We start from the raw sequence: 27,138 nt of genomic DNA, 5'->3' as shown, positions 1-27,138 counted from the left end.
CCCGCCTTAATCTTCCACCCTCCCCCATGAGAGGAAATGCCCAGGTTGCTGTAGATGTCATTACTTAGCTTGGGTCCACAAGAAGTGAGATGGAGAGGTCTGAGACATGACCCAGCTGTAGTCTGAAACAGCCACGCCCAGCCAGCCTGCAGACCCTTGAACAAAAAAATCAACCCCGCCCCCCCGGTTAGAAATAAATGTTTGTGGTACTAGGACATGGAAATACTGGGCTGTTTTGGCATCATCTGACTAGCACAGTACTGTGGGCTTAAAAATTGGTCTGAATGTGAGCAAGCATCAGATTAAGTAAAATGAGTAAAGTTAGAAAAACGGAAGCAGAGAGCAAGGGAAAAGAAAGATAAAACTTCCCAATGTTCTAAACATTTTACGTATTTTATCTCCTTTTGATTCTCACTGATACTATGGTGCATTTATTTTTATCTCCAACTTACACCTGAAGGGACAAAAGGATATAACCAATCCTAGCAGTAACTACCTCTTAGAAATGTGTTAGAAATGTATGTGCCTGCGGACACTGCTGGACTTCCTTATTTTATTTATGTACTCATATGTATTTTTTTTACGATTAGAACGTATTGATTTTAAAATATGTATTTCTCAACTTTAGGAATGGAAATGGGGAACCTCAGGCTGTGTGGAGTTGAGCGACTTTCCTAAGGTTACACAGACAGTAAGGAGCAGAGCCAGGATCTAATTCCACATAGTCAATCTACATCTACTTGTGCACATTCAGTTCAATTCTGCCTTTATTTTTCTATTTATTTATTTTTAAATAGGTTTCATGCCCAGCGTGGAGCCCAGTGTGGGGCTTGAACTCACGACTCCGAGACCAGGACCTGAGCTGAGATCAAGTCAGACGCTCAACCGACTGAGCCATCCAGGTGCCCCAGTTCTTCCTTTAAATCATAGCTGTAAACTGGACAGAGAGATGGATAAGCATCTGTCAATCACTTTCCTGTCCCTTGCATGACTCACCTCTTTCCCCCATCCTATCTCCAACCCCTCTTCCCATAGAAAATCTTATTTTGCCACCACAGGTGTACTCCCCTTTACCCCCATTTGTTAAGGTGGAGAACAGCAACATTGCTCATGCTTCACATATATCAGAGAGTTTGCTAGAATCCCAGGGGCAGCTGTGCTGAGTTGTTAACTGCTCCAGCATCTGGGCTGCAGATGACCCTGCAAGGAGGTGCTGTCTGTCCATTGGAAGATTCCAGAGTTGAACAAACATGGTTTAGGGAGCTTTGTTCCAGTCATTTATTTGCTATTAAGGACCTTGACCCTGTTTCTGTTAGCTGTTCCACCATTTATAGTCCACATCTTGCTTATTAACATCTAAGAATAGAATGAGGGTATTAGCAAGACTGAGAGTGTTTTCTTATTCTACTTCCCAAGAATATATAGGGTGTGAAGATGATGAACAGAATGTATTTTCTCATAATATCCTCCTCTGGTAAACAAACCTAGAGATTAAAACCATTCTTTCAGGCTTTCATCTCCTAACTTCAGAAAGAATTTCTGACATCCCCACCATGAAAAAGCAGCAAGTGTAGGCTTATCCTAATACACGAATTAAATCAGAAGCATCTGTAGAAGGAAAAAGACAGCATCTGCTAGAATATGTCACATCATCCAACATGAAATATGTGATTCCTTCTTCCATTGACAGAAGAACTAGACCCCAAAACATCACCCATCTGGTAACAATCTCCCACAAGCTTGGAGGGACCAAAGGTACAGTGATGCTAATGAAGACACTATTTATCTGCTCCTGCCACAAGACCACAGAGTACATGGAAACTAACTTACTGGATTTGTGATACTCAGAGCACTATAAGTGGGAACCAGGACTTTTGGAATTTAAATGATAAATATATCCCAGAGAAAGGCTTTTGGCTATCCAAAAGGGTTTTAGCAACCTTACAGGCTTTGGTGATTAATTATTTTAATATAGTGGTGATTGCAATCTTGGCTTGAAAGGTGCAACAAAAGAACATTTCCAAATATTTATACACATTGAGCCAAAGTTTTAGTAAAAAAAAAAAAAAAAAAAGGTAAAACTTTCCACTTGGGAGCATGGCTACATGAGCAAATTTATTTGCAACATTTTTTTGTGCATATAGTCATTTAACAATAATCTTAACAAATGATACCAAATAACTAAAGAATTCATATTTTATTTTGGAATTCAGAACCAGAATATATTACCTCCTTGCTTTTGCAATATACAATCAATCTTTGTAACAAAAAGAAAGGTTTTACAAAGAAAAACAGTACAATTGCATCTTCTCTTCCAGCATGTTCCTCTTTGTTGAATAGAGCCACGTGTAGAAGGTTCTTCTTCCTAAGGAACTCTAGCGTGCTGCCAAGTTCTGCTAACCTACAGAAGGAAAGAGACTGAAGAATTGGCGTGAATCCCATTTGGTATGATTTGTGTTAATAACTGACTATGAAATCTTTTTCAAAAATTTTTAAAAGATTTTATTTATTTATTAGAGAGAGAGAGAGAGAGAGCACAAGCAGGGGGGAGAGGGAGAAACAGGCTCCCTGGGCTGATGTGGGACTCGATCCCAGGACCCTGGGATCATGACCTGAGCCGAAGGCAGACACTTAACCAATTGAGCACTGAGGTGCCCCCTGAAAATGTTGATAATAAAGTCAAATGACTTCATGCAGATTTACCCCATATGCCAAGATACTGTTCACCTGAGTTCCCAGTAGTATTGACAAGGCGTTAAATGTGTTATGACAATGAAAGTAAAAGTGTGTAGTTTGATACAAATCACAAACGTTTTTCGTGTAACTATTTTGAAGGATAATATGTGAATAGGGTCATCTTTCTCTCAGCAATATCACAAGATGAGAAGCACAGATGTATAGAGTTCTACAGATAAACAGAATTTCCCGGTGATGGAAATTGAGAAACTTCTTAAATTAAAGAATAAAAAAAAAAGAACTTTTCTCTCACTCTGAGGAGTGTACATTAATTGCTAATTAATGGAGAAGAAACAAAGTTTCAAATATGCTATTAACTGTCTATCTAAGCCTTGTATTTTATACAGGTATTCAGTGTAAGAATTTGTGTTATCTTTTTATTCCTTTGTTTATAGTGACCCAGTAAATAACATCTTATGCACATGTGTAGAGCTAATTTATAGAACTAATTTTACAATTTAGATTGACATAATGTCAATGCCTTAGAAGCTTGTTGACTCTCCTTTCCCTTTTTTTTTTTTTTTGAAAGAGAGCGAGAGAGAGGGAGAGAGAGAATCTTAAGCAGGCTCCACACCCAACACAGAGCCTCATGCGGGGCTTGATCTCAAGACCTTGAGATCATGACCTGCGCTGAAATCAAGAGTAGGATGCTTAACTGACTGAGCCACCCAGGCACCCCTCTTTTTACCTTTTTTTACTAATAGTTCAAATTAATGAAATGCCTATTCTTAGGAAATATGTGTATATTTAATTCATATGATTTAATGGAATATTCTCTAAAGCTAAAATTTTTTTAAATTACCTATTAATTTTAATATCTATTGAAAGAAGAGAAGTTTGGGGGAGAGCATATATAGAAGGGTATATTCAAAATCTTCAATTACTTAGAGACATTTCAAGATAATTTGCACTTAGACCTGCCCTGCACATATCCCATGAAATAGGTCCAGGACCAATATAGTATATCAATAATAAGTATATCATGGTATATTTAAAGGGGGAAAAAATCCTAAGGGAGTGTTTCAAAGATGGAACAAAGAATTGCTTCTAAAGGTGAAAGGAACTATTATAGCAGCTAAGCAGTCACTCAACAGAGATGTTGCCGAAAACCTGTAATTTCCCCCCTTATGGGGAATTTGGTGTGAAGGGTAGTGATTTGTCAAGGCCTAGGAAGCTAGCAGACTCAAATAGACTCCAGAATTTGGGTCCACTGCATCCTTCTGAAGTTGAAGTCCACATTACACTTATGCCTTCTGAGAAGTGATCCCCTGTGTTAAATTATTTAGAAATGTCACTGATTATGACCTCTCCCAGAAGGCTCAGCTAAGAGTATACATCACCTTCAAACTTCAGTGTAGAATGGAACTCAGATAAAACAAATTGTCATCTATCTGCAGCCTAATAAAATTAATGAGGTCATGAAGTGGCAATCTTTTGATAATTGATAAGGAATACTGAACAAAAGGGAGCTGGACTAGGACAGATACATCAGGGTTTATTCAACACTGTATAAAGGAGAGAAAGAATATCTCAAGTTTTGCTAGACATCAAGCTCATTTAAGGGGAACGCATATCGAGGCTCAAGTATAGGACTGTAGACTGTACAAACTGACTTCTGAGTAGGCAGATTTTTAAAGACATTCTCTCTGGAGAGATGGATCAGAATAAGGTGCCCAGCTCAGGGGTGGCTGTCTGACTGGGAGCAGCTTGGTGAACAGAGCACAGGTCAAATTTCAGGCCCAAACTGTCCCTTGTCCCAGTACCTTTGGATGTCATACAAATTGCACATCAACATATGGTGGCCTATGTTGAGTAGATTAATGAGCAAATGAATAAATAAGTAAAAAAAAGGTATATATACAGGGCATCCTATCATTTTGTTGTTTCTAGAAAGAAGAAATACGAGAATAAGTTTTAGTCTGGATAAATGAGCCCCAGAAGGCTAGAGAGACCATGTTTCCCTGATTAGTGAACATCAAAAAACTGTCTGATTAATTATTTGGTCTTCACTTACCCCAATTCTGGGAGCCCTGTAAAGCAAGCATAAAGCAAGCATTAAGTGTACTGGTTGCTATACAGTTATAGTCCATAGATTCTAAATCAATATCTTTTTCTCTTTTTCTCTTTTCCGCGGATTTCAGGAGGGCATTGCATCTCCCATGACTACCATATTATCTTATGCACTGCAGTATTCTGTATAATGTATTAAATAAATGTAGGAAATAATTTAATCAGGCATTTAAAGATTTGGTTAATGTCAGTGAGTTCCCCCGAAGATTAAATACTTTCAAGAGGCCGAAAACAGAGTTAAAGTGTGTGTAAAACTAGCCTCTGATCAGGAGTGCCTGTGACAAAGGATTGCTACCTTGTGAGCTCTACCTGAGAACACCAGCTCATCAATCCTGCACAACTACAGGCAAATTCGTTTTATCTGGAAGTCTCACCTATCCAAACATGCAAGAGGAATTCAGGAAAAGGAAGGCAAAGGCACCCGAGTGGACAATGTCAGTGACACAAAAGCCATGAACTAAAAGCTCAGGTCCATTACTCAAAATCATAACCAGCTAGGTTTCTAATCTCTCAGTGCCCGACAGCAGAAGGACCCAGTCCAAACAAAAATATAACACCTGAAAGTGTAACCATAACAGCTGAAAGTGTAACCGTCTGAAAAGGAGTAAGATCTTGAAAAATTATTTTTTTGAAATCAGGCATCATCATTCGAAAGGCATCAGGGCCATTTAATGTATAAGCAACAAGCCTAAAATATCTCCGTGGCCTATGAGAGCATATCTGCCTTGTTGGAGAAGCCTACCAACATTCTGATCATGGTGATGCACGAAAATATCACATTCTGTGCACTTGTTTCAAAAAAGCTAGAAAGTGTAATTTCTTTACAAAATGGTTCTCACGTTAGAGTAATATGTTCTTACAGCATTGGGAATATGTGTGTCTTTTGGTCATCAGTTGTCGAAATCAGTGAGGGAAGTAGTAAGTAAGAAAGCTGCCACACGATGAGAAAGGAGAATGCCCCTGAGAATAACGCTTCTAGAGGTCAGGGCTAAGATTAAGATGCTGTGAACGTCTCTTCCAGTCCAGCTGGATATGGCCAGAGTCCATCCTAACAGGCTAATGTCTGTGTCATGCCAGTCGCTAGACATATTGAGTGAGTATCATCCCTTCTGCAGAGCTTGAGTCCTCTCATTCAGTGTCCCTTTTGCAGATATGGAACCCCTTTTCCACACCAGCAATACTGCCGTCCTAGACTTAGCTCAAGCTTCTCAGCAGCTCTCCACACCCGGCCCAAAGTTAACAAGGGTGCAAATACTGCACCCTGTGTGGTACCATTGTACTAGACAGAAACGCTTTCTGTTCTGTGGGATCTGGATAGCTGATTAGCCTCCCTTTGCCCGAGCTTCCTCATTCTTTCAACAGCTTTACTGAGATATAATTTATATATCGTATGCATTAGTCAGGTTTCTCAAAAAAAAAAAAAAAAAAAAAAAAGCAACAATAGGATGTGCGTGTGTAGAAAGAGGGAGAGAAATTTATTTCAAGGAATTGGCTCATGGGACTGTAGAAGTTGGGCAAGTCCAAAATCTGCAGGGTAGGTCAACAGGCTGGAGACCCGGGGAGGACTTGCAGGTCAAGTCCAAAGGCGGTCTGCTGCCAAAATTCCTTCTTTTGATTGGGGAGGTCAGTCTTTTTCTTTTAAAGCCTTCAGCTGATGGGATGATGTCCACCCATTCTATGGAGGGTAACCTGCTTCACTCAAAGTCTACTGATTTAAATGTTAATCTCACCTAAAAAATACCTTCACAGAAACATCCAGAATAATATTTGACCAAATATCTGGGTAACATGCCTACTTAAGTTGATACATAAGATTAACCATCACATAAAATTCACCCATTTGTGTATAATTCACTGGTTTTTAGTATATTCACAGATATGTGCAACTATCATTATGGTAAATTTTATAACATTCTCATCACCCTCAGAAAGAAATTTCATGCCCTTTAGATATCATCCATCCACCCCCCAATTTTCCCCAGCCCCAAGCAACTACTAATCTACTTTGTGTCTCTATAGATTTGTCTATTCTGGGCATTTCATATGAATGGAATCATGTAATATCTGGCCTTTTGTGACTGGTTTCTTTCATTTAACATAATGTTTTCAAGATTCATCCGAGTTGTAGCACCTTATCAGTACTTCATTCCTTCTAATGGCTGAATAATATTCCATTGTATAGATAGATCACATTTGTTTATCCATTGATCCACTGATGGACATTTGGGTTATTAACATTTTTGACTCTCAAGAATTATGCTGCTATAAATAAGTTTTTGTGGGGGCACCTAAGTGGCTCAGCCGGTTAAGCATCTGCCTTTGGGGGCACCTGGGTGGCTCAGTCGGTTAAGCATCTGCCTTCGGCTCAGGTCATGATCCTGGGGTCCTGGGATCGAGCCCCGCATCAGGCTCCCTACTCAGAGGGGAGCCTGCTTCTCCCTCTCCCTCTGCCTGCCACTCCCCTGCTTGTGCTCTCTTTCTCTATTAAATAAATAAATAAAATCTTTAAAAAAAAGTTTTTGTGTATTTTTATTTCTTTTGAACCTATACCAAGGAAAATTGTGGGTCAAATGATAACTCTGTGTGTACTCATTCAAAGAACTGCCAGGCTGTTTCCCAAAGTGGCTACACCATTTTACATTCTCATGTATGAGGGTTCTGGTTTCTCCATGTCCTTGCTAATACTTACTACTTTCTGATTCTTTGATTCTAGCCATTTTTGTGGGTGTGAAGTGGTATCTCTCATTATGGTTTTGATTTGCATTTCCCTGCTGACTAATGATGCTGAGCATCTTTTCAGGTGCTTATTGGTCATTTGTGTACTTTTCTTGAAGTGTTTATTCATATCCTTTGCTCATTTTTGAGTTGAGTTGTCTTTTTATTTTAACTTATAAGAGTTCTTTATATATTCTGTATACAAGTCCCTTATCAAACATATGATTTGCAAATATTTTCTGCTATTCCACAGGTTGTTTTTTCACTTTCTTGATGGTGTCCTTTGAAGCACAAACATTTTACATTTTGATGAAATCCAAATTATCTATTTTTTTCTGTTTCTGATCATGCTTTTGGTATTATATCTATGAATATTTTGCCAAATTATAACAATATTAAGCATTCCAACTCATGAAGATGGGATGTTTTCCCCCACTTATTTAGGTATATTTTTTAATTTTTCAACTTTTTTTTTCATTTTCAGAGTATAAGACTTGCATTTCTTTTGTTTAATTTGGTCTAAGCATTTTATTCCTTATGATGTTACTATAAATGGAATTGTTTCCTTAATTTTATTTTCAGATTGTTGCACATGAAGAAAGTTCCTTTGGGAAGAGATTAGGAGCTGTTTTATGGCCTACTTCTCTCCAAGGCAAAATCTCTGAGCCAGGGCTCTGAATCTGGGGGCGGGGACAATGGCAAAATTCTCTGAGTGACGTGCTCATTTCAGTTGCTTAGTGATAGGCGGAGGAAGGGCAGTAGCTGGAGGTCTTCTCAACTTCCCTCTTCTGGCAGGGAACCACCACCTCATGAGCCCAAGCAAGGCTGACAGGGACCCAATATTCTCAATGACACGGAACTCAAAGCAGAGTCTCCATTCCATTAGCAGGGGCTAGGCAGAAGAAGGCAATTCTCATTGCATCACAACACAACATTCACCTGGAGCTTGAGCTCAAGGACAAGCAGCTGGGTGCAGGATGAACTGTGCTGACATCCTGCTCCTCTCCCGTAGCAAGCCCTCCAACGGGAGGAGCCCTGTGCTCTCGGCTGCACCAATCAAGCGGGGTCTTTGCCTTGCTGAGCTAGAAGGGAGGCGGGAGGGAATGGTCTGGGTTCACATACTACAGACTCTTGTTTTTCTTACAGAATTTTATAGATTTTCTTGCATAAATGTTTATTCATTTGCTATACTCTTTTAGGACCATTTCCAGAGGCTTTCAATGGTTGTAGTTTGTATAATTTTCGATGGGGAGTGGTCTACAAAGCTCTTCATGTTATCATGCTAGTTTCCTCATTTTTAACGTGGAGATAATAGGTTCTATTTTATGGGGTTCTTGTGAGGATTAAATTAGTTAATACGTGTAATGTGCTTGGACATTGCCTGCTGCAGGGTAAGGTAGCAAGTAGTATTACCTATTAATGATTATAACTATCATTGTTTCATGGATTATCGTCATAATTACCATTGACAGTGTAGTGGTAGATTAAAAACACAGACCCTGAAGCCAGCATGCCAGCAATGTGTTCTTTTTAAATTTAATGTGTGTATTTTTTTAATGGAATAAGCACCCAACAATGTATCCTCCAAAAAAAAAAAAAAAAAAAAAAAAAAAAGCTAACACTTTGACCTGTGTGTATCTAGACGATGCTTCTTACCCAACTTTCTCCTTTGACTCAGGTAAGTATTATCTTGAGTCATACTCATATTTGTTAACAAATCAATTTAAATCATATTTGTGTGTGTGTGTGTGTGTGGAGAAAGAGAGAGAGAGACCAGCAACAAGACCCTTAGCCACCTAACCCCCTATGTATCCCTACATGGTAATAGCAAATATTTTGGAGCATTTATTATGTTCCAGGCACAGTTCTTTGTTTATTAATTCATTCATTTCTTACAATACCCTGTGAAGTGGGTACTCCTGCAAAGCCCATATTTTTAACTCCTATGCTATATCCCATTCATATAAGATTACATGCTTATTTCTGTATTTACACTTATGCATAGAGAGATTTTCCCTGGTGTGTGAGTAGAGGTTACCTCTAGGTGGTGGGATTTTCATGATTTTCACTTTCTTCTTCCCATTTTTGAACTGTTTGCTTTTTATTTATTTATTTTTTAAACAATGAGCATCTATCATGACTAGAAAGAGCAAAATAAAAATCCTAGTGTAACTCAGCAGGCAGGAGCAAAGCAAAGCTCTTTGTGATAAGTGATGCCTAGTGACAGGGTAATTAACTTGAACCTTTTTATTAGATTATATGAACTTTGCTCTGACTTGAATGGCATGTTTTCTTACGTAGAAACCAGAAATCAGTCAAAATATATTCTACTAAGTAATTATCTTTTGTACAAAATGTGTTGGGGAGAATTCTGTGCAATGCACTTGTTTCTCTGATTTTTCAAGCCAGATCACAGTTCTAGTGCTGAAGTCATAAGCACCTACCACATTTCACCTTGCAGTTGATACCGAACATTCAAACTTAATTTCCGGAAGGAAACATTCACCCTTCTTAGGGGATTCCTTGCTCTCAATGTAACGTCAAGCATCACACTCTTCCTAAATAGCTGAAGAAGGTGAGCTCTCTAATGCTTGCTTTTATCCCTTTCAAATAAGACTGTAGTTTTATTAAACAAGATGGAAAAAGTATAGAGTACCTTCCACTTATATTTGTAAATTCCAGTTTAATTCCTTAAGTCAAAAATACTTCCTAATGCTTCTCTGGTGAGTAGGATGGCCCTGGAATAATAGTACTTGCATTAATTTTGTTTGTACTGAGTGATGAGCATTGAAATTGCCTTGTTTTACAGTATTACAATTTAAATTTTTATTGCTTATTTTAATTGAAATGTACTTTATGGGGCACCTGGGTGGCTCAGTCGTTAAGCGTCTGCCTCTGTCAAATAAATAAATAAATAAATCTTTTTTTTAAAAAAAGTACTTTATTCTTTTTTTTTTCTTTTTTTTTTAAAGATTTTATTTATTTATTTGACAGAGAGAGAGAGAGAGAGAGCGAGAGCAGGGACACAAGCAGGGGGACTGGGAGAGGGAGAAGCAGGCTTCCCGCCGAGCAGGGAGCCCGATGTGGGACTCGATCCCAGGACCCTGGGATCATGACCTGAGCCGAAGGCAGACGCCCAACGACTGAGCCACCCAGGCGCCCCAAAAAGTACTTTATTCTATATAGAGAACAAACTGATGGTTACCAAAGGGGAGGTGGGGGGTGGGGATTAAGAGTACACTCATCATGATGAGCACTGAGTAACATATAGAATTGTTGAATCACTATATTGTACACCTGAAACTAATATAACACTGTATGTGAACTATGCTAGAATTTTAAAAAACTTACTTTATTCTCAAAAAAGGGGAAAAAAAAGATAAATTATTCATGTCTTCTGTATAAAAAATATACTGCTGTTCCCCCCCCCCTTTTCTAGTTACTAAAAAGATAACTAAATTGTAATTTTGCTCTAGGAGAATGAGACAAAAGGCTATGTAACTTCAAGTAATCTCCAAATAAGAAATAAGGTAAAACGAAAAAAATTTCAATTTTCTAATAGCTGAGATAAAGCTACTTAAGAATATAATGACAGTTTTAAATATAATCACATCAATAAGTATTTCAGATACAAATAAATTTTCTTCATTTTTCATCCCCACCTTTATTGGCCAATCTTCTTTTTGCTAATGTGAAGAAGAACTTGAACATATTTAATTTATGTCAAAGTAAGATGCCTGTGATCCCTGCCTAAATGTAAAGGTTAAGTTGTATGAGCGCTCATATATTATTAGAATGCTGGCCCCAAGGAAAATGTTTAGATTAAGCCTAAACTGAAAAATGGAATTAATAATTTATCAGCTGCCTGTTTTAAATTTTTGAGTGATGAGGACTCTGAAATACAAACTGGGGTATAAATCCTAATATAATGTGCAAGCAATCAGGCTTTGGCAACATGACCCAGATGCATAATATGGTGCTAAAGATTTTAATCAGCCAAAAAAAATATTTCTAAGAGAAAAATACTAAACAAAATTATGTGATTTTGTCCATATATTTCAGAACTGATAGACCTAGCTTTTTAATGAACTTCTTTTTCCCCAAATTTATCACTTATTAGTAAACCCACATAGTCATAAAGTTGTAGAACTAGGCCTTCAACCAAAGATTTTTTATATAAGAGTGAAAATGTTAAAAACAACTTAACTGTTCAATGCCAGAGGCTTGGCTAAATAATAAAAGATAAAAATCATATGATGCAATATTATGTCACTCTTAAAGGCATTCTATAGACATAGAAATAGTGGAAAAGTAAGTTTTAAATTATATCTAGTAAAATTACATTTTTGTTTTAAAAACAGCCATATATGTGCACCAAAAAATATATAAAAGGATATACTTGAATATTGTAACCACAGTTTATTTAGGTAATTATATGTATTCTTTGTTGTCTTAATTTCTGGATTTTTCCCCCCACAATTGAATCTGTTTGCTAGGACTACTATAACAAAATATCATAAACTGGTTGGCTTAAACAACAGAAATTTGTTTTCTCACAATTCTGGAGGTCAGAAGCCTGAGATTGAGGTTTCAGCAGTTGGTTAAGGCCTTTCTCCTTGGCTTATAGATGGCTGTTTTCTCCTATTGTCTTTGCCTCTCTTCTTGGCTTATAGATGGCTATTTTCTCCCTATTGTCTTTGCATGGTCTGTGTCCAAATTTTCTCTTCTTATAAGGATACCAGTCATATTGGATAAGTGCCCACTGAAATGATCTCATTTTAACTTAATTACCTCTTAAAGACAGTCTACAAATACTCTACAGTCACATTCCAGGGTACGAGGGTTGGAACTTTAATATATGAATTTGGGAGGTGTGGAGGGACACAATTCAGCCCATAACAAAGATGTTCATATATCACTTTTAAAGAGAAATACAGGAACTTCAATTTGACAAGATAAAGGGCCGGGCGGGGTGCGGGGGGGCGGGTGTGGGAACTGACCCTTTCTCTCAAAATTCCTACTCTAAATTCTTTAATTGGTCTTTTGTTTATAAATCAATCTATTTGGGGTTTGATTACTATGAGTCTGTCCTTCCAAATCTTGATCACCTCTGTGTAACTATTAAAGCTTAAGCCAAGATTTTGTGTAGTGATGACACCATCAGATACTGCCTAATTGTGAGGTACCGCCCCAGGCAGCTGGCTAGTTCATTTGGGTTAGGTTTTGAGCTGTGACAGCTTCCTTAGCTTCTTGTTTCAGCCTCTTGTTTCCTTAGCGTCTTGTTTCAGTTTTCTTGATATATAGAAAGACTTTTAGTGTTAGAGAAGCAACAATTCCAATCTGAAACATACAAAAAGCCAATAGTCATGTTTTCCAGACCACAGCAAGTAAAAGGAAAAATGAAATCAAAGAAAATTTTTCTGAAGCCAATCCAGAAACATTCTTTCTCTTCCCTGGTTTCTCTTAATACTGTGCTGTCTGGACACCACTAATAGTGGAACCCTGAGAAAAAGAGGGGAAGATTCCTATAACCATAGAAATCTAGAAACTTCTGGACCATAAATCTCTCTTCTGGAAGATATTGCCTACTTTTGTTAAGAAAAAAGGTGGGAGATTGTCCAAGGAGGGGCCTCAGGAACAGCAGGGAACACACAGAAAACTATTGGCATGGAATCTCCAGAGGGAAGAGAGTTCAGGTTGATTTGCCACGCTCAAAGAATCCTGAACCACATTTATTTGCATGTGCTCTGATACATGTTTGAAATAAAGGTCTAATATAGTTGGTCAAAGAACATAGGTTTATATAAATTCATAAAATCCATTTTTTATTATATATCTTTCAAAAGGGTATGGTAGTTTGAGCAAAATAAATGGGAAAATACTTTTATAATACTCCATCAAAATCTTTGTGTTTCCTCTTTTTTTTTATTTTTAAAGATTTTACTTATTTATTTGACAGAGAGAAACACAGTGAGAGAGGGAACACAAGCAGGGGGAGTGGGAGAGGGAGAAGCAGGCTTCCCACGGAGCAGGGATCCCAATGCGGGGCTCGATCCCAGGACCCTGGGACCATGACCTGAGCCAAAGGCAGACACTTAACAACTGAGCCACCCAGGCACCCCTGTGTTTCCTCTTTTAATGCCATATGGTAAGGCCGCTAGTATTTCCAGGTCTTCCTTTTCAGTGAGTTAACTTGTCTAAATTGTAGGTGAAGAGATGTTAGGGGTTAGGAAAAGTGATTATACCAGACTAAACCATGGCCTCTCATTAACTTCATCTATGCTTACAACATAGCTTTTTTATTCTCAGGAATAAAACGGTTTATAAAAATATATACACGTTAGCAATAGGTTTTATATCCGTGCAGATGTACATTTGTTATTTATAATATTGACTGAATTCGAATGAACTTGAGGTAACTAAAACATATATGACAACTTAAAAACATCATGGGAGAGTGAATTCAATATTTAATAAAGTGCTCAAATTAGAAAATATTCAAGATTAAAATGTTAAATATAAATCTGCCTTCATAGAGAAATATCTACCCATGACAAAGTCACTGAATATAAACATAAAAAGAGAGCAGATATATCTAAAAGATAATTTTAATGTCTAATATCCACTTTTAATATTTCAAATGCTGCAGATCTTTGTGTGTGTGTGTAAATCTTGAAAAGCAAATCTCATAATTTGCTTTTTTTCCCACATATACACAATGCGAGCATTTTGTTCATTGCTCTAGAGTGAGTACAGCTCTCATTTAAATGTTCCTCTCTCCCCGGTAATACATTCAATTGTTTGAATGGCTGGGGGAAAAAAAAAAAACAAAAAACAACCGAACAACAATGACTGTCTCCGCTCTGACCTCCCCAGTGCCTAAGGACGCATTTGTCATCCAAAACAAGACAGGGATCTTTGCATCTCTGGGAGTAAATTTCATTTGAAAAACTTGCACACTTTGTCAAAGCCATGCTCACAAAGCAGTTGGTGGGTGGCCACATAGACTCTTTTCTAATTGAAAAAGGAACTGGGTAACTTTGGTGCTTCTCCTAACCAGAAGCATTACTTGGCAAGGATTATGATAAGAAACAAATCACTTAAAGTTAATTGCAGCCTCATGATGACCCCAGTTAGCTGTGTAGACTAGACTCTGTAGGCTTTAGAACGACCTTTCTGTAAAGAACTGGGAAATTTGCAAATGAATAAGGAAGTAGGCCCCCGGCAGGATCAAAACGCCTTCCTGCATCTGGTGTGAAATTCTTTCCACGGTGGCAGCTAATTATTAGACCACAATAGAATTCTAATTTATGGCATATTTCTGGACTAGTATAGAATGTGCTGTGGTGGTCGAAACTGAGAGTAGCTGAGTGAGGCAACAGGGTGGCCTTAAGAATTAGTGAAATAAAAGAAGGGGGGGGGTGGGAGGGAGCGTTGGCAGGGGAAAACATGGATTGTCCAGATGCTAAGTATTGCATGTGAAAATAGTGCTGGGGAAAGTCGGGAAAGCTGAGAAAGTGAGAGGCTGAATATGAAAACAGGCTCTGAATTCTTCTGGAAAGGAAATTATTACATTAAGCTCTATCTTTTAGTCCTTGGAAAAGTCAGCAATAGAAGCACTTTTAGCCAAGGATAAAATGAGAGGCTTTTCAGTTTACTTTTTGGTGTCTGTTATATCAATGTCTAGAACATTTTTGGACGTTCGTAGAGGCACAGTACTTTACTGGGAAAAGGATTTTATGATTTTAGATGTAAAGAGGACAAGATTCTGCTCCAATTTACTCTGACAACCGTATCTTGGGTGATTTGTGTGTTTATTGCTTCCTAGCATTTGGGTGTACATTTAGGCGAGCCAGTCAGAATCCATTTCTTGTATTTCATTCACTTATCTTAAACTCATCTGAGTAGAATGTAAGTTCCACGAGAGCTGAGTTTTGTCTAATTTGTTCTTTACTCTTTACCCAACACTTAGAACAGTGCCTGATACAGAGAGGCTGCTTAACCTTTTTGTTGAGTGAATACATACAAGCATAATTCCTACGTTCAGTATAAATTGAATGGTTCTAAAGTTAGTCAACCAGTTATTATTATGCGCTCACTCTACCGACTGCAACAGATTATTTTAACTGATGCCAACCTGTAAATGGCTTAAAATCTAATAGAGGAGACAAACTGCATACATGCCATGATTCAGTCACAATTTGGTGTCAGTGGAAGGAATTGTCTGATCTACAGTCATGATATTGTAGTGTTCTGAAAACAAAGAAATGACAATATCAAGAAATGTTGGGTTGTCTGCAGAACAAATACAGCAGAAAGGTAAAAAGAGATGGAGAAGAGGCAGTGGGCGTAGCTTTTAGGAGATTCAGTGGGAGACCTCATAATATACATAGTGACTAAGAGCCTTTTCTCTGGAATCAACTGCTTATTAAGTTCAAGCCCCATCTCATGACTCAGTAACTCTGCCTGCTCTGTGTGTCAATTTCTTCATCCACAAGATGAAGATCATCATAATACTACCTAAGCCATAGGGTACTTAGAGAAGATTAAATGAGCTAAAGTATTTGTAGGACATTTAGAACAGTACCTGCCATGTTGTTTATACTATTATTCCATGTTAGAAATGTCACTGATCATTACCAAAGTGGTGGGGAAAGGACCCAGATTTTAAGAGTTTAGAAGAAGAGGGTAGTGAAGCTTCTCTGTGCTCATCTTTGACCTCCCCCCATAAACGACTTCCACACAGCTCCTTGAGTTATGCAAGTCCAAGGGAAACAAGGTGTGTAATACTCACTGACTAGAGCCTGCTTTGTTAGTCAACTTCTGGCAAGACTTTCAATGATACCCTCCTCCTGGAATGCATGCCTGTGTGGATTCCTCTGCCCTGAATGTGGCCTGGACTTAGTAACCACCTTCTCACAAATAGAATATGACAACAACAGTAGGATGTCACTTCTGTGATGAGTTTTCAGAAGACTATGACTTCCATCTTGCAAGCTCTGTTGCACTGAAGCTCTCCCCGGCCCTCTTATCCTGCCGCTGGCTGTGTGAGACAAGATGCCATGCTGGGAGGTGCTCTGTGGAGAGGCCCATGTGGCAGGAAGCTGGAGGCCTCCAGCCAACCATGTGTAAGGAACTACGGCTCCGGTCCAACAGCCTAGAAGAAACTGAATCCTGCCAACAACCAGGTGAGTGAACTGGGACACACAGATACCTCCAGTGGAGACTGAAGAGAACAGCAGTCTTGTGAGAGACCCAGAGTTGGGGGATCCGGCTAAGCCATGCCTGATTTCTGACTTACAGAAACTGGGAGGTAATAAATAAACACTGCAATTTGAATCCACTACATTTTGGAGTCATTTGTTGATCCCTGATGTACGACTAGGAGAAATGCATTTTATTTTGCAACTTAGCATGCATGTGCGCACATGTAGACACCGGTACGGACACTCACATAACTAAAACAAGACTCTCTCAAAAATATTTATCCTTACCAGGCGCCTGGGTGGCTCAGTTGGTTAAGCGACCGCCTTCGGCTCAGGTCATGATCTTGGAGTCCCGGGATCGAGTCCCGCATCGGGCTCCCTGTTCAGCAGGGAGTCTGCTTCTCCCTCTGACCCTCCCCCCTCTCATGTGCTCTCTCTCATTCTCTCTCAAATAAATAAATAAAATCTTTAAAAAATATATTTATCCTTACCATGTATAATATAATATAGCTCACAAATTGGTTGTGACAAAGTTTGGAAAACATTGGTTAAGAATGTTGCCCCTGAGATTCATCAAGATGTTAAAAATAGAACTACCTTATGATTCAGCAATTGTACTACTGGGTATTTACCCGAAGAATACAGGAACACTCATTCAAAGGGATACATGCACCCTGATGTTTATAGCAGCATTATCTACAATAGCCAAGGTATGAAAACAGCCCAAGTGTCCACTGATAGATGAATGGATAAAGATGTGGGGTGTGTGTGTGTGTGTGTGTGTAATGGAATATTACTCAGCCATAAAAAAGAATGAAATCTTGCCATTTGCAACAACATGGATGGATCCAGAGAGTGTAATGCGAAGCAAAATAAGTCATTAGAGAAAGACAAAGCCCATATGATTTCACTCATGTGAAATTTAAGAAGCAAAACAAATGAACACAGGGGGAAAAACAGTGAGAGGCAAACCAAGAAACAGATTCTTAACTCTAGAGAACAAACTGATGGTTACCAGGGGGGAGGTGGGTGGGGATGGGATAGATAAATAGGTGATGGGGATTAAGGAGTGAACTTGTGATGAGCCAGGGCGATGTATGAAAGTGTTGAACCACTATACACATGAAACTAATATAACACTGTGTGTTAACTAACTGGAATTAAAATAAAAACTTAAGAAAAAAACAAATAGATGTATACTCAAGTTGGGGAGATAAAACTGATACACATACCACTATTAAAGGGTTAACAAACAATAGTAAGATGTAATATATACTCAGAACATGCTTTAGTAATCTGTGAGGTCATTATCAACTTGATTTTTAAAGTTCGGCATATCAAATAAATAGACATTAAAATAGATGGAAAAAAAGAGAATATTGTTCCTGGAATGAAATTTCCTCAGTTGATGATTCAATTCTACCACTTAGTAGTTGGGTAACCCTGGCAAAGTTACAGAGCCTTACTGTACATCAGTTTCCTAGTCTAGAAAATGAGAAAAGTAATAGAATACAGGATGGTCTTGAAAGATTAGATCAAAGAACATGTGCAAAGCTTTTGTTACAGAACTTCACAAAGAAAAAAACTGGCCAGTCTTAGCTAATATTTTTTTATTGTAATGAAACTTTCCTAGATATTCCCTTATTCCTGGGATAGAATTGGTAATTCTATCCACTCGTATGGCCTGCTGAAAACAATTACCATAGCATCTTTTACATTCTATTATAATTATTTTCTATCTATCATTTTATCTCCCACACCCACTCCATTCCTACTAAGTGATGAGCTTGTGGGGAGAACGTAGAATTTCTAGTTATTCTTTTCTCTAATATTTGCACAATCTTGACACAGCATGAGCATTCAGTAGCTATTGAATTGTAAGTGAATTAGCAATAAAGGAATAAATGCTCACCATCACAAGATAGCCCATTCAGTTTTGAACATCTGTATTTAGTAAAAAGTTGTACCTTACAGCAAGTTAAGACATGCATTCTATAACTTCATTTTCCTGTCAAATTTGACTCTTTATAAGTCTATCTCCTTTCTCATCACAGTTCTATATTCTCTCAATTTTCAAATAGAAACACTGTCAAATGGGCGAATAGGATTTATAATTCCAAATCATCTCTAAGCAAAAGTCTCCCCAATTTTTCAATAATTCCTGACCGTGTTCCCTGTCATTCTTTTCTAGATGTACCACACTTTGCTAGTGTCTCTATTAGAATCTGATATCCGGATCAGGGCAGATAGGGCAGGCAGATATGACCTATAACTTTCATTCTCCTGGCCTTACGTTACCGTCACACCAGTGTGTTTCAAATTAGTTTGGACTTCTCTAATAAAAATGTGATGCTCATTCTTATAAAAATACCCATTTTATACATACTCAATTATTTTTTTAAATGTAGGTTCACATTTTCTTAATTCTTAATTTATGTCTTGCTGTTTACATCTTTAGAAAACTTTTAGAGGGACGCCTGGGTGGCTCAGTTGGTTAAGCGACTGCCTTCGGCTCAGGTCATGATCCCAGGGTCCTGGGATCGAGTCCCGCATCGGGCTCCCTGCTCGGCGGGGAATCTGCTTCTCCCTCTGACCCTCCCCCCTCTCATGTGCTCTCTCTCTCTCTCTCACTCTCTCAGGTAAATGAATAAATAGGGCGCCTGGGTGGCTCAGTCGGTTAAGCGACTGCCTTCGGCTCAGGTCATGATCCTGGAGTCCCGGGATCGAGTCCCACATCGGGCTCCCTGCTCGGCAGGGGGTCTGCTTCTCCCTCTGCCTGCCTCTGTCTCTCTCTCTCTCTGATAAATAAAATCTTAAAAAAAATATTAAAAAAAAAAAAAAGAAAAGAAAACTTTTAGAATCCTGATTTTCTCATACTGAATTAACCAGATTTCTAAGTTTCATATCACTGAAATATGTAGAGAACATGCCTTCTAAGCTGTAGTAAAGTAACTGACAAATTTGTTGAATAAGATTGGGCAAAATCATGTCTCTGGACACTGCAGGATAGGTTGATATTCAGCTCTGTTAATCCACACTCTGGCTAGAATTCAATCAGGACAAATTATTTTATAGTTAATTATATCATACATGTCCAAAAAGTCATTATGAGAATTGTTTTGATTTAATCTGGTTATTCTAAGGCTATAGCATGACCATAGAACTTCTATTTTTCTACCTGTGTGGTCAGGCTATTAAAAAGGAAATGAGTTCTCTGTGACATAGCCTGTTCTTAGTGAACTTAGGCTGAATTCTAGGCCTTACCTTTTACAAGAGAAGGAAAACAATTTATAATCCATATGTGAATTTTAAGGAGGACTGAAATGAAAGCTTAATGATCTGCATTTTGGGGAAGTATTTTTATGCTCTTTCTAACTACTGGACGAATACTTCCTATAGTCTAGTAACTACTACCTCTTTTTTTTATAATTCTGCGGAGATAGGACAGGAAGGAACGTGTAAATTCTTTCTAATAATTTCATGTAAGAATGTCACTCAGCTAAGTTATTTTTGTTTATTCACCTAATTTATTGATATCAAATATCTTTCAGATAACAACTTCCACTTTCAGGTACAGTGGAGTTGTTTTAGAGAAGAACAATGTTCCTGCCACGAACAACTCAAGAAACAAGATGGTATATGGTATATGACATATATGTGATCTCAGAGAGAAGGAAACCACAAAGCACAAAATGGTGAAGAGATAAGGCTGCAAGCAGTAAGTATCTTTTCTTCAGGGCATTTGCCAACTACTGACCTGGTAAAATGTCAGGAATTGTAACAAAGGGCCACCACTAAAATGGAGAGAAGCCATTGGAGTTTTCTGCAATTTTCCAGTGGTCCAGAGGGTGAAGAAAAAAGGAATTCTAGGTTGCCAAGGAAGGCAGAAATTGAAGGGAAAAGATCCTAGTAAGAAAGGAAGTGCAGAGAAGTCGGCATGACTGTTGGTAGTTTTTTTAAAGCAGAAGAGAATTTACAGTAGTCTTTCAATGATGAGTGAAGAGACAAATTGTTTAGGACAGCCAAGTTGAAACTTTTGGTGGGGACTTATGAAGAAGACAACACTTTGTAAAAACTACAACCTAACTGTGTGTGTCAGGTCAGTCCCAAACTAGATGAAGGTGCCCTGTTCCCACTTTCTCTGTCTACAGGTAATAGTGGGCCCTCTCTGACAAAAGATACCATCATAATAACATGACTTACTGGAGTTATCAAGAAACGGGCTATAATTGTGAATACCATATTCAAGAAATAATTGAAAAGATAAAGAATTTTACTAAACAAGTTGGGATTCATTTTTGAAAAGAATCAAATGAGAATGGTAGATTTTTTAAAATTGCATTCCAAACTCGAAGGATGAATCTGGTATCAGATTTAACACAACAGAATAGAGGTTTAGTTCACTAGGACAAGTTTGTAAAATGTATTTGGCTAAAACACAGGGAACAGGGGTGCCTGGGTAGTCTCGGTTAAGCGTCCGACTCTTGGTTTTGGCTCAAGTCATGACTTCAGGGTCGTGAGATCGAGCCCCACGTCTGGCTTTGTGTTCAGCATGGAGAGAGCTCCTCCTCTCTCTTCCTCTTTCTCTCTCTCTCAAATAAATACATAAAATCTTAAAAAAATAAAACAGGCAACAACAACAACAAAATGACAAATAGAACAAATAACGTAAATATGGAATATGGTGAAAAGCTTTAACATATAAAATTGAAAGCCAGGTTTTTCCAAAATGATCTTGAGGATAAGGAATGAAGCTGAAATACCTATACAACCAGGTATTAAGACTTATTTTAAAAAAACCATGGTAGGGAGGGAGTAATAGGGTGATGGGTATTAAGGAGGGCATGTGCAGGGATGAGCACTGGGTGTTACACGTAACTAATGAATCACTGAACACTACATCAAAAACTAATGATGTACTATACAGTGGCTAACTGAACATAATTAAAAAAAAAGGAAAATGCATCTAACCAAATAAATTTATCTTGTTGAAGATTCGCAGATAAAAAAAGCTATGGTAATTAAGACTGTGGCATTTATATAGGAATACACAAATATATAAAAAGATCAGAAGGGAAAGTCATTTAGAAATAAAGCTACCATATACAATCTCTTGCTTGTTTTGGGGTTTTTTTGGTTTTTTGTTCATTAGAGATAGTGCACACCCACACGCATGCCAGTAGGAGGCAGGGGAGGTGCAGAGGGAGAGACAGAGAGAGTCTTAAGCAGGATCCATGCCCAGTGTGGAGCCCATTGCCGGGCTTGATCTCACGATCCTGAGTTCATGACCTGAGCCAAAATCAGAGTTAGATGCTCAGCCGATTAAGCCACCCAGGTGCCCCTACAATCTCTTGTTTTATGATTAAAAATAACATTATTACAGAAGATAAGAGGAATTTTTTTTAAATGACTGGTGTTGGATCAGACAAATATTTGTATAGCAAAAATCTTAATGAGATGGGTTATAAATTTAAAGGTGGATAGTGAAATGATAGTTTTTAGAAAGAAAATGGTGAAAATCATCATGGATTTGAAATATTTGACATTTCTTAAATAGGAGAAAACCATGAATATAAAACAAATCAATAAATTGGACTGCTACTCTGTTCATCAAATGACACCCATTAGAGAGTGTAAGGCAAGCCACAGAAAGAGTGACAGCATTTATAATACATACATCCAACCAAGGCTTCATATCCATGATATCCAGAATATATAAAGAACTCTTGAAAATCAATAAGAAAAAGGTAGCTATTCTAATAGAAAAAATGGTCAGGAAGTACCATAAAAGAGGCCTAAAATATATGAAAAGACCCTCAATTTAATTATTTATCAGAGTAATAAGAATTAATAGCATGATAAGTTACATTATATACCTACCAGACTGCTAAAATGTAAAAAAAATAATAATCCTAAGAGTTGGTATAGATATGCATCAATTGGGAGTCTCATTCACCACCATTGAGACTATATATTGGTGCAAACATTTTAACAAGCCGTTTGGTTTTTCTATACAGTTGGAACATGAGAACACCCAGTGACCCAGGAGTTCTATTAATGGATATAGGACTATCAAAAATGCAAGTAAAGAATGTTCATCAGGCATTGTTCTACATACTGGTTACAACCCATATGTCCCTTAAAAATATAAAGGATAAGTAAATAAATTTTAATATTTCATAAAATAGAATTCAGTAATGAAAATGAATAGACTTCTACACACAATGTAAATGTGTGATTTGGGATCTAATAAGAAATATATACTTAGTCTTTGTCCAGGTTCCTGGCATGAGGGTCTCTAAAACTCTTGGAATTTCCCAATAGGTAGGGCTAAAGGAGTCCTTTGTTTCTCATAATAAGGCCCTTTCACCCCTACCTGAGTTTATGCAAGTGAGGTGACATTTGGTGGGCCTCTAGATAGTTTCAGGTGGGGCTGGTTTCCAGAGGAACAACTATGACTAGATAGTTGGAACTTTCAGCCTCACCCTCTGACCTCTGGTGAGGGTAGGGGAAGAAGAGTAGGAGACTAAGTCAATCACCAATGGCCAATGATTTAATCAAACATGCTACTGCAATGAACTAAATTCAATAAACAAAATTCACATGTTGAAATCATAATCCCCAACATGATGGTATTAGGTGGTGGGGTCTTTGGGGAGTGATTATGTCACAAGAATGGAGCCCTCGAGAATGGTGTTAATGCCCTTATAAAAGTACCTAGAGAGGGAAGCCTGGGTGGCTCAGCTGGTTAAGCGTCTTTCAGCCAAGGTCATGATCCCAGTGTCCTGGGATGGAGTCCCACATCAGGTTCCTTGCTTGGCAGGGAGTCTGCTTCTCCCTCTCCCTGCTTGTGTTCTTTCTCTCTCTCTGATAAATAAATAAATAAAATCTTTTTAAAAAAAGTACCTAGAGAATTCCTTTGCCCTTCTGTCATGTGAGGACACAGAAAGAGAGTTGTCTAGAAAACAGGAAGCAGACTCTCACCAGACACTAAATCTGCAAACATCTTAATCTTGAACTTTCCAGCCTCCAGAAACACCTGCATAATGAAACCCCCATGAAAATCTCTAAACAATGGGATTCAGAGAGTTTCCAGGTTGATGACCACATCAAGGTGCCGGGAAAGTGGTACATTCAGAGGGACCACAGAAACTCTGCATCACTTCCCCTATACCTTGCCCTATACATATCTTCCATTTAGTTGTTCCTGAGTTGTGTCCTTTATAATAAACTGGTGATAGTAAGTAAACTATTGCCCTGAGTTCTGTGAGCTATTCTAGCAAATTATCAAACCCTGACAGGGATCATGGGAATCCCCCAACTTCAAGCCAGTCTGTCAGAAGTACAGGAAGACAGGGAATTGTGACTGACTTCTGAAGTAGGGACAGTCTTGTAGGATTGAACCGCTAATCTGTGGGTCTGCATTAATTCCAGATAGTGTCTGAATTAAATTGTAGGACACCCAGCTGGTGTCCAGAATGTGGGAAAATTGGTTTAGGTGGGGAATAAAGCCCCTACATTTGGTGTCAGAGTGAGAGTAGAAACAGGTGAGAAAATGACACCCAACTACTGTTGACTGAAGTAAGCCAGACACAAAATAGTGCACATTGTATGTTTCTGGTTATATACATTTGGAAAACAGGCAAAATTAATCTATGGCATTAGAAGTCCTGATTGGTTACTTTTAAGGAATCAGTAATTGGATGGGGCAAGAAGGACACTTCAGGGTAGCAATGTTCTGTTTCTTGATCTGGACAGTGGTTACATGGGTGTGTTCCCTTTTACAAATTAATTAAGCTATTCTTTCAAGATTTGTGCACTTTATGTATTTTATATTTCATTGAAAGTTTTGCTTAAAAATGATTCAAATATCCAGTTACTCTTTTGTCCTAAAAATATATTACATTTCACGGTGGAGACTTACAGAGCAACTCTGTTGAAAATGAACTATTTGGCAGACTTCAGAAAGATCCAATCTCCTGTCTTATGGGTGAAATGTAAGCTCCTAGGAATGAGTGAATGAATGATCTAATCAATTAAGTAAATCTAAATATTTTTATTATGTGTCTCTTTTGTTCTTGGCATTGTGCTAGAAACTGGAGATATAATAATGATGGAGAGTCATTGAAAAATGAAGGGCATTTAGAAACCTGACGGCTGGTGTTTCAGTTTTCTATTGCTGCTGTAACAAATACCACAAACTTAGCTGCTTAAAACAACATAAATTTATTATCTGATAGTTTTGGAGATTAAATGTCTAAAACAGGTCTCATTGAGCTAAAAATCAAGGTGTGGGCAATGCGGTATCATTTTGGAGGCTTTGGGGGAGAATCCTTTTCCTTGACTTTTCCAGTTTCTGGAGGCTGCCTGTGTTTCTTAGTTCATGGGCTTCTTCTATCTTCAAAGCCAGCAAATGCATACTTTGCTTCCAGCATTACATCTCCTTCTCCAACTCTGACTCTCCCACCTCCCTCTCTCACCTGTGAGGACCACGATGATTACACTGGGCCCACCCCCAAATTCCAGGAACATCTCCCTATTTTAAAATCTTTCATGTGATCATACCTTCAAAATCCCTTTCACCGTATAAGGTAACACAGGTATTCACAAGTTCTAGAGATGAGATGTAGACATCTTTGAGGGGCCATTTTTCTGCCTACCACACAATCCTAAGAAATAACTCCTAAAACTAACAAATGAGTCTTTCCTAATTTAAGTTGTCTCTAACAAGAAATCCCTGAGAAGAATGGAGAGGGAGGCCATGTAATGCCTTTCAAAATACGTCATGATGGTGGCTCCTCACATTTTATGCAGTAGTTGGAGGTGGGAGGAGAATTCGGGGGAAGTGCCCTCTTTGAGTTCATTGTCACCTAAGCCATTGGCTGGATCTGAGGTGTTTAAGTCATGTGAAGTAACCAGTGTGTATGATCTCCTCCGCTACTACCATGCTTACTTTCAGTTTTATTTTTTAATTTTATTGTTTAAGATTTTATTTATTTATTTGAGAGAGAGAGCGCGAGCATGGGCAGGGGGAGGGGCAGAGGGAGAGGAAGAAGCAGGCTCCCCACCGAGCAGGGGGCGTGATGCATGACTCGATCCCAGGACCCTGGGATCCTGACCTGAGCCTAAGGCAGATGCTTAACCAACTGAGCCACCCAGGTGCCCCTTACTTTCACTTTTAAATCTTAATGATGTCCAAGGTGGCTTTGCTTTTTTTAAAAAAAGTCATTACCCTTTCGTGGAGAATAGGGAAGCCAAATGAAAGTTGAGTAATTCTGCTTTGACACTATCTTTGTTATGTGTCCACGCTCTCTTCCAAGAAGGGTGTCACCTCTCTGCCTACCCATTCCTCATACTCTGCACAGCTACCATTCTAATATGCTTGCAGCTCCCCAGAAGGGCTGTGTCCTCTCACAATTCCATAGCTTTGCGCACCCTTTCTTCATGTCTAAAACTTTTTGCCCCCATGTATTCATTTGATTAACTGCTACTTGTCCTCTAAGATCGAGTGAAGTCTTTATCCCATATAAAAATGTTTCCAGGGGCGCTTGGGTGGCTCAGTTGGTGTAGCTAATGCCTTCGGCTCAGGTCATGATCCTGGAGTCCCAGGTTCAAGCCTCATATCAGGCTCCCTGCTCTGCGGGAAGCCTGCTTCTCCCTCTCCCACTCCCCCTGCTTGTGTTCCCTCTCTCGCTGTCTCTGTCTCTGTCAATTAAATAAATAAATAAATAAAATCTTTAAAAAAAAAAAAAGTTTCCAGACCCTTCTCCACCCCCATCTAATCTCAGTATATACATATCCATGGATGTGTTCTGATACAATTCTGGGCTTTCTTCTATCAAAGCATGTATCAAACTGTATGATATGTTTTTTTTTTCATTATCACCTTTAGGTAAGGTAAGATCCTATTTTATTTGCCCTTGAAATTCTAGCATGCAGATAATGAATGAATGAATGAATGAATGAATGGTAGTAAGTTACTTAAAGTCTCTTTAAGACCTGGTTTTGGTTATACCTATGTGAGAGTGGACTAAATTGATTAATGACTTGGAGCCTTGGTTTCCTTTTCTCATGAGGATAATAACTGTTCTTTTTTTTTTTATTTGTCATTTGAAGATCAAATGAAATAACATAGGTAAAAGTCCATGTCAACAGTGAGGTTTTACAGAAACCTATTGACAACTCGCTGAGCTGGACCTAGAGAATACAAAGAAGAATAAAATATATTCCCGCCATTAAGGAACTGAGTTCTGTCCTGAATGTCAAGGAAACAGGAAAAGGAATTGTTTTCTTCTGCTATGGGTGGGGAGAACATCAAAGAGGGATCCGGAGAGTGGCATTTGAGCTGGACCATAAAGGCAGATGAAGCATTTGCTTGGTTTGGAATCATGAAGTGATGAGATTAATACAA

At 38.4% G+C, this 27,138-nt stretch overlaps 1 long non-coding RNA gene across 1 annotated transcript; it reads left to right on the top strand.

Moving 5' to 3' along the window:
* The first annotated feature begins 2,415 nt into the window (after positions 1-2,415).
* LOC118025468 lies at positions 2,416-26,878 on the top strand. Its single transcript, XR_004683324.1, has 3 exons — positions 2,416-2,445; positions 20,279-20,445; positions 26,844-26,878. It is a non-coding gene; the product is annotated as an uncharacterized LOC118025468 (long non-coding RNA).
* Positions 26,879-27,138: the final 260 nt, after the last annotated feature.

The sequence above is a fragment of the Mirounga leonina genome, unplaced genomic scaffold (assembly GCF_011800145.1).
Source record: "Mirounga leonina isolate KUSES-001 unplaced genomic scaffold, KU_Mleo_1.0 Mir_201, whole genome shotgun sequence".
NCBI lineage: Eukaryota > Metazoa > Chordata > Mammalia > Carnivora > Phocidae > Mirounga > Mirounga leonina.
This window is presented reverse-complemented; position numbering and strand designations above follow the sequence as displayed.